This window comes from Oryctolagus cuniculus, chromosome 1 (genome assembly GCF_964237555.1).
Source record: "Oryctolagus cuniculus chromosome 1, mOryCun1.1, whole genome shotgun sequence".
In the NCBI taxonomy this organism is placed as follows: Eukaryota; Metazoa; Chordata; class Mammalia; order Lagomorpha; family Leporidae; genus Oryctolagus; species Oryctolagus cuniculus.
Genome location: NC_091432.1, coordinates 82,920,042 through 82,932,800, shown reverse-complemented (window position 1 = coordinate 82,932,800; position 12,759 = coordinate 82,920,042). Strand labels below are relative to the sequence as shown.

Sequence of the window (12,759 nt, the reverse complement as noted above, 5' to 3'; positions counted from 1 at the left end):
TATCTCTCTGTCTCTGCCTCTCTGTCTCTCTGTATCTCTCTCTGTAACTCTGCCTTTCAAATAAATAAGTAAATCTTTTATAAAAATTGTGAGTCATATGGTAAGTCCTCCATGAACTATGGCAATAATAATAATAATAATAATAAATCAATAATACAAGCAAAACAATAATAACCATAATAAAAATTCACTGATTACTTTTTAAATATTTATTTTATTTATTTGAAAGGCAGTGTTACACAGAGAGAGAGGGAGAGGGAGAGAGAGGGAGAGACAAAGAAAGACGTCTTCCATCTGCTAGATTACTCCCCAAGTGGGAGCAACACCTTTTTGGGCCAGGCCAAAGCCAGGAGCCAAGAGTTTCAACCAGACCTTTCACCTGGGTAGCCGAGGTCCAAGCACTTGAACTATCCTCCACTGCTTTCTTAGGCCATTAGCAGGAAGCTGGATCGGAAGTGGAGCAGCAAGGTCTTGAACTTATGACCATGTGGGAATTTGGTGTTGCAGGCTGTGGATTTACCCACTATGCCACAATGCCAGCTCCTGATTACTTTCTCTAAGTCAGGAATTAATTGTTTTATATGCATTATCTTTATTATCTTTTATAATAAACTAAGGGAATGCTGTTATAACTACTTTAGAGATGAGGAAATTAAAATCATATAGAATGTTAGGTTCAAACTAGTTTTTATATACCTTGAGAACTCACAGCCATGACCGTTGTTTTACATTGATTCAAAAAACTAGTCCAAAAATTACTTATGGTATATAAATGCAAAAATGTAAGTGAACTTAGTTTTTAAACTCCAGAATGAATATAATTGTAAAAGTGGTAAGACATTGTTAATATCATGATTATTCTTTGTCCAATTGGATTCTTCTCTCCTGCATGCTCTATTAATTAAACTCATGTTTATGTAAACAAAATAATGACTCATTAGTCTACAGTCAGAACATGGACTTTGGTCAAAAGAATAGGGTCATTGCATCCAAAAAGAGAGTCAGTGTGTCTCTCACACTCATGCCCATGTTGTGCTTATCAACCCAATTTGTTTGCAGGCCCATTCCTTGTGGAACTATAGAGTAATGAACATTAACAAATCTTGAGCCCCATAGAATATTTTCTCCTTCCTAAAGTAACTCCCATGAAAAACTGAAAAACAATTAAATGTACACTATGACCCTAAACTGTAGGGGCACTTATAATGCAGAGATGGCTGATCAGGTTGAGCAGAAGTTATGAAAGTCTACATGGATAATATGGATCTTATGAAGGACTTTGAATGGTGAGAATGATTAGATATACCCTGGTACAAAGGTACAATGGGCATTTAAGTCGATCAGTGAAAAGGAGTTGTGTCTTCTATTGTACACCTTGAATACCTATAATAATGAGATTTTATTTTTGTATCAAGATTCTGAAATCATAGATATTTCTCCTGTAGACTATCATGCATGAATTGAAACTTGGTTTCATATAATCTTGAGCTATTAGGATATTGCATGAGGCATAGTGAGAGAAATTATATATGTGTATATATATATACACATACATATATATATATATGTACATACACACACAGTGGTACACACACATGTACATATATATGGGAAAAACTTTAAAACGTTCATGGAAACAGAACTAAAACATAAGTTTAGTACAAAAAGCTTGAAATCCACAACTTACATAATTTTCATGAATTTTTTTAAGAGCCTGATCTATCTACCTACCTACCTGTCTCTACTCTTTCATTTAATCGTGACTTCACTAAGGTGAATTTGTCACCTTATTTATCCTCTGGATAAGGAAAGATGTGTTCACTGTGACATTGTATTGCTTTTATTGAAATGTCTCTTTAGTAAGCATTGAATCTGCCATTAGTGATGATTTTTTTAAAAATTTTTAATTGTTTTAAACAAGTAATGTAGCTGTTTGAAACAAGAAATTTTAAGGCAGTTCAATAGAGCAAAGTGAAGGATTACTCTATTAGGATACTCTCCATGAATAAAATTCAATAGATTATGTGAATTTGAATTCCACTGGAAATTTGGCACCAGACTGAACATTAGTCCAAGCAAAAATTTTTTCTTTAGTGTTGAGAAGCCCTAAACATATTTTCTTTCAGGTTAAAAGTAGAACACTCTATAACAGAACATCATTAACTTGACGCTGTTGAGTGCAACTTAGCTTAGGTCACTGGGATCTCCTATGGGTATTTCAGTCGATGAAAGCAAACTGGCTACACAGCAGAATTTGAAACCTAGACAACATGTGAGTTTGCAGAACTCCCCTCTTTGGTGTGACACAGCACATCCCATCCAGCTATATGGTTCCTGTTCCACTCTCACCAGAATCTATAAAAGGCAGTTGTAAATAAGTTCTCTCAAATAAGATTGCTAGGTTTCAATTCCTTAAAATATCATTCTAACAAGGTTTTATTTTATCGAATGTCTGTATAATTTCAATGTGAAACAAATATTTTTCCTACATTTGTTAATGTCTTATAATCTGTGATATGGGTCACAGGGAAATAAGGAAACACTGTGAAAATCCTCCAAACAAAGGAATAAACACAAAAAATTTCCATCTTGAAGATGATTACTCAAATATAGTCAGAACTCGGATCAAGTGAGTTTATATTAGCTACTTGGGCAAGAAATTATCTCACAGTCCAAATCTGAAACTCTGCAGGGGCCACCATCGGCCCCAGTCACCTGCACACAGAGCCAGCGTCACAGACCTCTCAGGTGTCTGCCTAGATTCAATGTGAAGTAAAAAAAATCCCAAGTCTTATACCAAAATAGAGACTTTGACTTAGAAATATGCTTTTAACCTTATTTTTAAAGTAAGACAGAAAAACAAAAACTAAGTTTGAAACACAGTAACACTTATTTTAGCAAGATAGCAGCCAAAATCTAGAAAGCATAAGCAATGTGGTTCAAGTGGGAAAGGCATTAAAGAACAAACCATAGTATTCAGGGAAAAACCACACTAAACAAAATATACAGTATGTCTAAGAATTCTGAAGTTATAATTTAAACCATAATGGTAAAAGCTAAAAAACCATGCTCAGTTTCTGCCAGCAATTAAGTGCATCTTTACCTGTTTCCCCCAAATAGAATCAGTTGACTATTTAATCACACGTCAGAATTTGTGTTTTTTCTTTCAGTACAAAGCAACCACTACATATACATAAAATGCTTACTTATTAATGTAGTAGTAATTTCCCTGGCTCATACAATGTGCAGTGCACATGACTTCAAAGACTACAAATTTGGGGAAATTGTACACAAACTGGAAAAACAAAATTTCACATTTCAAAACCTGCTGTTAATTAACTTTTATAGGACACTCAGGTCACTTCTGCTCCTCAGATGTTGCACTGTCATTTGATTAGCAGTCTACCTCAGCCTAAAACATACATTGCCAAATACCAATCTGTGGGGCCAGAGGTAAAACTTTAAAAGTACTGAACAAAGTCATTACAAATACACACACTTACACTCTGAAGACCTCATTATGGTCTCAGCACCTAACAATATATCACAGGCTCCAAGAATCCTATCAGGTTAAATTATGGTACATTATAACAAGAAGCCAATTACTTCAGCCAAAGTCAGACAGAGCCAAAAATCTTAAGAATGACCAAAATCAAATCTTTATTTTTGTTAACTGTATAAATGTGATCCAAACGTGTTCATCACTAGTTTTTCAAAAAGAAACATGCCGTAAAATTAGCAAACTATATCTGCTCACTGATGTGTATGGACTCCCTAGATGTCTCATTGGACTTAATTACAGATCATTCACAGTAATAGATTTTTTTAGTATAAAGTATAGCATGATGTTACATCTATTTTAGCTTTCGCACATACACTGCTGCACTTCTGGCTTATAATGGAGAAAAAGTTGCAGCATTACACTCTTAAGCTAGGTTGCATCCAGCCCTTTAAATGGCATCAATATCAATGTTGTCATCCTTGCAGTCAGACTTCATAGTTTCAACTTTGGGTTCACTGGCAGTCTTTGAATTCACCACCTCAATGTTCTCATCCTCATCATCTTCTTCACCACCAGAAGACGCCCCTTCAGCCTCCTTCAACCGTTTAATAAATGGTTCTGCTTTGACTTGAATCTCTTTGGCAAGTTCTTTTGAGGCGTATTTCTTAGAAGCCTTTTCTGACCAGCTGATGATGACCTCTTCTTCTAAAAGGTCTGCATCATACATCTCCTTCAAGATGTGTGGAATCTTGCAGATAAGCTGAGCTTGATGCATTGCTACCACACACTCCAAATCCTAAAGAAGGCACCGCTGAGCATTTTTGTTGTGACAAAATCTTAGAAAATGGCACCTGTATTTCTTAATTTGTTCTCTAATCTCATTAAAAAGAACTTCAGTCAGAACAAGAGGATGCATAGCTTTTACATCCAGACTTTCTGCCTCAGCAACAATTTCCTTGTCAGATGAGTCAGTAACACCCTCTTCTTTGTTTTTCTCAACAAAATCAAGCAGGATATTGACCTGCTCTTCTGCAGTCCTCTTCAAGCCCTCACTGAGCGTCAGAACTTTCTCATGGTCACTGATTTCATCCATTCTGCGCCTCTGAGCTTTCTCGGTTGTATCCTCTCCCCAGTCATCCTCCTCTTCCTCTTCCACAGCCTGTGGCGGAGGACTGATTTCATTTGGTGGTGGTGGGTGGTGGTGTTTCACTGCTGGATATGGAGCCATTTTCCTTGTCTTTGCCTTTCCTGTTTTGCTTTTCTTTTTCTTTCTTTCCTGTACCAGTGTCACTATTCTCAGGTGGGTTTTTGAGAATGAACGTGCAGAGTTTATGATGTGTGTCAAGCATGCCTCTATAGACACAGGCTTTACAAGAATTACCTATTGTTTGCTTTTTCGAATTGACATGCAGAGCTGTTTCAGGATTCTCACACTGAGGACTGAGAACAAAATTTTTAATGAATCCATCCAACATGTCTTGCAGCTTATTCACCTCATGAGATCCATTGACAATGTAATGGTCATTCTTAACATCAAACTTGGCCTGTGCTCCCAGCTCACCACCCAAATATTTGCTGCGATACTTTGGAGGCCAATTAAGCACTTTAGCAATGTCAACCATGTTGACTATAACTGTCTTGATTCCATTTCCTTTGCCCTCAACTTTGGCAATCAGATGGGCATCTTGTAGGGATAGAACTGGTCTGACACGCTGCAGTTGACATTGACAGATATTTTGGCTTATTAGTGCCTTTATCAATAAGATGAAGAGATCTTTGATTGTAAGTCTTTGGTATCTTCTGTTTGGAGAAGAAGGGATGACAACCGACTGAAAGAGTTCTCAGCCTCTGATATGAAAAAATTTCACCACTGAGGCTGCAAACTTCTTGCTTGTATGCTATGTGTCCCCAATACAGGTACCAATGGCTGCACAACAGCTCATTTTCATCAAATAAAGACATAAACCCAAAGCTGCTCACGCAGGACTGGGATGAAGTCAGACGTGTTACAACCCAAGTCGGAGTCTGGGGCTGAGGAGCGCAGTGCAGGGAGCGGCACCGCCAGGTGCAGCTGCCGAGCTGTGGGAGGGGCTGTCTCAGCAACTTCTGTGGTTGGGCAGCATGGAGCTGCGACCTCTGGAATGTTCTAGCTCTGACTCATTAATGATGGTTTGACAGTTATATGGTGATAGTACTACAAGCATTTACATCACACGGTTCATTTCTCATGGGTTTGTAAGTTTTCAGTCAGGGTCTATCTTTGATCAATCATGAGATGTATTATATAGACCTCTCCCGGCTGGCTAACATATTGCTTTCCTCTGGTCTCTGGTTTTAACTGGCTCTCTTCTTCTCTTACTTTATTTTTTTTTATTTGATAAGTAGAGTTGTAGACAGTGAGAGAGAGACAGAGAGAAAGGTCTTCCTTCCATTGGTTCACTCCCCAAATGGCTCCCCATGGCCTTTGCTGCACCAATCTGAAGCCAGGAGCCGGGTGCTTCTTCCTGGACTCCCATGTGGGTGCAGGGTTCCAAGCACTTGGACCATCCTCCACTGCCCTCCTGGGTCACAGCATAGAACTGGACTGGAAGAGGGACAACCGGGACTAGAACCAGCACCCATATGGGATGCCAGTGCCGCAGGTGGAGGATTAACCAAGTGAGCCACAGCACTGGCCCCTCTTCTCTTACTTTAATCATCGTGTTTCTCCTCCTGAATTTGGATACGCTTTGTAATCGGGCTTGCTAATCCATCTGCTTTTGGAAGGGTAGTGGGTGAGATGAGTTGAATCCATGTTTCTGACAGAAAGCCAGCCGCATATTACTCTCACTTATTTTTTCTCTCTCTGGCTCTCTCTCTCTCTCGCTCTCTCACTTGCTCTTGCTCTCTCTCATACACACAAACTCACCTCAATAAATATAACACAATACATGAAACAGTTATGGATGCCATAACTAATTCATATGTGTACTATAGCTTCAAAAAGAATGTAAATTAAAATGAAATTTGCCAGGCACTTACTTTTGAACAGATTTAATAATAGTAGACACATAAATGAATATAACATTAGAGGGATTCAAATTTAAGCATCATTTTTGAGCTATTATTTTTGGGGAATTTGAAACATGAAATCTAAAAAAAAAAAAGTTTTTTTTTTTTCCTTTGGAAGCAGGCACATATGTTCCATTACATCCAGAAAGAGGAATTATATATGAGAATGAAAGGAGACAATAGACAAATAAGTATGCATGTTCAGTTGCTAGAGTAACCCAATAGCCTATGATAGATCTTAGGAAGCCTTTATAGTCTATGAGATCAATAATCCATTATAGCTCATACTGGTGACTAAATGACTTTGAGAATTGGTAATGGCACCTGAAATCTTTTGCTTTTAAGCTTTGGCTTGCAATAAATTCAAGTTCCTCTCAGGCATCACCATCTGATTCCAATAAGCTGGTCTTAGATTCAGCACCTTAAGGTGAATGTGGAAAATTGTAGGTACTCAATATGTATTAAATGAATAAAAAATGAACAAAGAGAAATGAAACCATTTTCCTCCATCCTCAATTCTCTTTTGATCCTAGCATCTTCTTGGTCTGGTCTTCTTTAGGTTCTGCCTTGTATCATGTTATTGCTTCAGATCTCTGATATGTCATTAGTTATCATACTTCTCTTTTTTTACTTTAATAATATTGTGATTTCTAAATTTGGATTTGCTTTGTCATTGGATTTGCTAATCCTTGGCACATTTTCGAAGAAAGAAGATGGAGGGAGTTGAGTCCATTGTACTCTGTGGAAGCAAGATAGTTAACAGTGACTTCTTAGCCTTTGGAATTATAAGGTTTTTTAAAAAAAGAAATTTTATATTTATTTATGTGAAAGGTAGAGTTATAGAGAGAGAAAGAGAGACAAAGAGAGATTATCCATCTGCTGGTTCACTCTGCAAATAGCCACAGCAGCCGAGCGTAGTCTAGGAAGAAACCATAAGTCACTACCTTCTTCCATGTCTTCCACAAGTGTGCATGAGTCCTAGCATTTGGGCCCTCTTCCACTACTTTCTCAGGCATATTAGCAGGGAGCTAGATTGGAAGTGGAACAGCTGAGACTTGAACCTGCACCTATATGGGATTCAGGTATCACAGGCCATGATGCCACCCCTTGGAATTATAATACTAACATAAACAGCAGGGGAAAGAAAGGGCCGGTGTCCCAGTGCCCAAATGAAACTGGAATGTAGCAGATGTTCAAGTGGGCTTCATAAAAATATAATGATATAAACATGGATAATACAGCTAATGTGCTTAGAATACCAATGTGGCACAATATTTGAAGTTTTATTTACATTTCCATTAAATCCTCACATGATTACTGAAAAAGTATGTCGCATCTCTATTTTGAAAGATAGTAAGATAGAAAAACTTTTAAGAAAGTATAAGAACTTTCTTCAGACCACCTATCACATATGAAGGTACCTCATAAAATATATGGAAAATGGAATTTAATGATAAGTTAATCTTGGTGCAAAATTTTTGGAAATCTATTCAGCTTTTCATAATATGGACTTTCATAAATGTTTTGAAGAATCCTTGTATACATCGGTTTCAAAAATTCTGCACCAAATAAATTTATCTTCTATTTTCCATGATCTTATTGAATTAATTTAATATATAACTGAACTAAAATTCTAGTCCAGGACATATTTTGTTTCTTCTGCTGCTCTATAATTTTCATTTCTCTCCGTATTTCTATATTCTTGCCTGGGGACAGGGCCTGCTCTAATACCAGTAGACAATCTCTGTACATTGGTTCATCGTTCCTGGCATTTCTGATATCAGGCATGATCTATGTCAAATCGTAAGTACAACGGCTAACATTTTAGAGATGGCACACTCATTAGCTTCCATGTTTATACTTTAACATGTAGGCTGTCCTTTGATCATGATAACAATCATTATGAGGAGCAGACCTGGTGTTTTCTTTCATTCTCTTCCTCATAGTTCAGATTATAAAACTGCATCTCAAAGCACTTTCATTTCTTCTCTAAAATGAAAAAACTAGTAATTGGACACCATGGCTTGTGCTCATTTTGTTACACCAGACCTTCCATTGGAAAGTTCATAGTTTCTGGCACCATTGTATTTCTAAGCATGCACCTTCACTACTTTTTTGCCTCTCATCCTTTTATTTCAAAAAAACATTTAAAATAATTCCTAAGTGTCATATTCCTAGGAAATGGACAGAGTATGAAGTTTGAAGAATTTAGGTATAGTTCCTGATCATGCAATTATAATCTGTCATCCATTTAAAGAAATATAACACTTCAGGGTCTGGCATTGTGGCATAGTAGGCTAAGCCTCTGTCTGCAGTGCTGGCATCTCTTATGGGCTCTGGTTACAGCTCTTTGCTGTGGCCTGGAAAAGCAGTAGTAGATGGCCCAAGTACTTGGGCCCCTGAACCCATGTGGGAGACCTGGACCAGCAGATGGATACCTTTCTCTCTGTGTTTCCTTCTCTTTCTCTGTAGCTCTACCTCTCAAATAAATAAATAAGTAAAATCTTAAAAAAAAGGAATGCAATGCTTCTTATATCTGGTTTATTCAGTTGTTAAATAACAAGAGCAAATTGTTCTACCTAACATGGGTGAAACAAAGATAAAAGTTGAGTATGAAGTTACTGGAATCACTGTGTCCATGTGAAATATTGTCTTTGAAAAGGCAAACATAAAACATGTGAAATGATGATATTGAGATATCTGATATCAGATGTTTGTTAGATTCCAGATTTCCTGTCCTCCAAGAGAGGTCAAGTTGTCAAACTCCAAGGTACTGATGATTCCCAATGCCCGAAGTTTTTAAGGAGAGGGAACATGTCTTGCTTGTACTTACATCCTGTACTATGTCTTGTGTGTAGGGAGGGTTGGTTAAATGTGTGTAGAATGGAAGGAATTTGATTCCCTGGAGGCTGGACCCTTGTTCTGCTTTTGCTAAGACAAAACAAATGTTTCTGAACCGGATTTTAATCCAGATAATGAGTGATGCAATAAAAAAAAATGTGCATGTGGAGGGAGGGTGAGTAAATTGAGAAAAAAAATACTTTTCCATTGTATGTGAACATTTCCATATTCAAAATGACTAACAAAGGAATTATGAAACATGTACATGCTATGTTTTTCCCCTGAAAGGATTTGCATCATATCACAATTGGCTCTTTGATAGTAGCGTATTTGAAGTTTTGTTATAGATATGAAATAGGATAACATGGAACCATAAAAATAAGTCAGATGAATAACTCCTGTTTATTTCACACTACTGATAAAAGCACTGGACAACTCTTACACATGTGCCACTGGTATACATACAGGTGAGCAATCCCTACAGTAATTATTATGCAATTGCCTAGTTATACAGATTAAAAAAAAAGACAATAAGTGCAGAATATTTTTTTGGAAAAATTCAAGATGTAATAATGCCAAAAACTTCCAGTCTATAAAGAGCATTTATTAAAATACTTTGGGTAATATCATGCTTAATGGTGAAAGAATGACTGCTTTCCTTCTAAGATCAGGAACAAGACAGGCTTCTGTAACAAAATACCTTAGGTAGATAGTTTGTTAACAATAGAAACTTATTGCTTTTCTGGAGACAGGGAGGCCCAAGATCAAGTATCTAGCAGATTTGGTGACTGGTGAGGTAGGTGCCCATTCTTCATTGATGATGCAATCTGTATACTTACTTGGTGGAAGAACAAGAAAGATCCCTCAAGACTTATAAAAGCATCAGCCTCATTGTCAAGCCTTCATAATATAATCACCTCCTACAGGCCCTGTCTCTTAATATTATTGCATTAGAAAGAGGATACATATATTCAGATCATAGTGGTAAGTATGCCTGCTCTTGCAGTATCCAGTCCATACTGTATTGCAGTTATGGCCAGTGTAATAAGACAAGAAAAACAGATAGAATTTCTTTATTCACTGATGATATGAATATATATGTTCAATATAAAAATTATACAAAAGGAACTTTTAGTAATAACAAGTGTATTTATTGAGATCACAGGATGCATGGTCAATATATAAAAACTAAGTGCACTGTAACATATTATCAGTGAACAATTTGGAATTTTTTTTTTTTTTTGACAGGCAGAGTGGACAGTGAGAGAGAGAGAGACAGAGAGAAAGGTCTTCCTTTGCCATTGGTTCACCCTCCAATGGCCGCCGCGGCCGGCGCGCTGCGGCTGGCGCACCGCGCTGATCCGATGGCAGGAGCCAGGAGCCAGGTGCTTTTCCTGGTCTCCCTTGGGGTGCAGGGCCCAAGCACCTGGGCCATCCTCCACTGCACTCCCTGGCCACAGCAGAGGGCTGGCCTGGAAGAGGGGCAACCGGGACAGAATCCAGCACCCCGACCGGGACTAGAACCCGGTGTGCCGGCGCCGCTAGGCGGAGTATTAGCCTAGTGAGCCGCGGCGCCGGCCCAACAATTTGGAATTTAAATGTATAACATTTATAACTGCACAAGAAAAATAATAAACACTTAGGCATGAATATTCACAAAATATGGACAGCTTTTCTCCATGTAATTTATAAAATGTTGCTGAAAGAAATTCAAGATGACAAATAAGATATAATATTAAGGACATCAACTAATCCACACTGGCATAGCATTTTAATCAGAAAATAGATTTTTCTCTTGCACACATGTTTTAGCTGTGACACCATGCATATTTCAGTCACCATTTCATTACACTCTAAATAAAATAGATCTCATAGATGCAGATAAATTATTTTGACTGATTTTCACATAATATACAAGTTTTATCTGTATCATCTTACCCAAAAGCTTCTTAAAAAAGGATTTATTTATTTGAAAGAGTGGCAGACAGGGAAAGACACAGAGAAAGCGATGTTCCATCTGCTGGTTCACTCCCCAAATGGCCACAACAGCCAAGGCTGAGCCAATCTGAATCCAGGAACCAGGAACTCCATCCGGGTCTCCCACGTGAGAGGCAGGGGGTGACACATTTGAGCCATACTTTTCTGCTTTCCCAGGTACGTTAACAGGGAACTGGATTGAAAGTGGATCAACCAGGACTTGAACTGGTGCTCTGATATGGGAAGGCAGAGGTGGCTTAACCCACTGACCCATCATGATGGTCTCCCCAAATTACTTTTGAAGATGCAATTGCAGCTCAGACAGGGTGATGACAACACTTTGCAGAGCTGTGGTATTATTCCAACATGCTGTTTGTACTGGTGACCTGTATAGAAGCCATTTCTCCCAAAGCCAAAATAAGAGGATGCTGAAAACAGGAGTATGAAAATGGAAATGGCTCATCTTTCTCTTGCCCCTGATTGATCCACTTACATGCCCTGTCTTTCTGGTGCTTGAAGACATAGTGGAAGGAGAATTAATTTTATGGGGATGTTACAGGCAGTTCCTTAAGCAGCTTCTTTGAGCTTTGCAGTAAATTTTATGCCAAGATCTGGCAAATCCTGCCAAGATCCTATAAAAGTATTGTATACCACTGGGACCCTTGGTGGCGGCTTTTTCGATATTCTTATCATTTGTGATACTTTCTTGAACTATTTTTGAGGATCACCAACTTTGTTTCTCCAGGTAGCTAAGATTTTTGGTGTCTGTTTTTCTGATCTTTATTTTCCCTCTCAATGGCTAATTAATCTTCTAATTCCTCCTATTAATCCTTTCTGATTTGAAATAGCAAGACTGGCATCTGTTTTTTCCGTCTGAACCCTAGTTTATATCTTTGTGATATAAATGTGTTCCCAATGACAGGAGAGAAAGCAGCAAAGGGGATAGAGGTGAGACTACTGGTATGAAATGGTATGTATAACACGTTTGGAAAAATCAAACATGCAAGTAGCTAACTACATGAAGACCACTATAGTGAAATGAAGCCTGAAGAAAATCTTTATATCAAGACATGAGTCTTTACTTATATGGAAGATGTTATTTAATCATGCCGGTAAAGAGCTACTCAGCAAACAAGACACTTCTGCATATATTATCTCTCTTAGATTTTCAGAAGAGTCCCATAATTGATGGATTAAATATAACAGGGTACTTCCAAAAATTTGTGGAAGCATTAGATTAAAGGATGTTTATATTGGTTGAAAATAGTTTATGTCTATACATAGTTTTTTTATAATTCTGATTTTTCATGAATTTTTGATAATCTCATATCTTTATAGACTTTTAAATTTTAGCAACAAAATAAATGTATCTTCCAATTCCTTTTCTA

The 12,759-nt window shown here is 37.6% G+C and overlaps 1 pseudogene; it reads right to left on the bottom strand.

Annotated features, from left to right (window-relative positions):
- Positions 1–3,950: 3,950 nt before the first annotated feature.
- The window catches only part of LOC100354498 (eukaryotic translation initiation factor 5 pseudogene), a 46,457-nt pseudogene continuing 37,648 nt past the window's right edge, over positions 3,951–12,759 (bottom strand).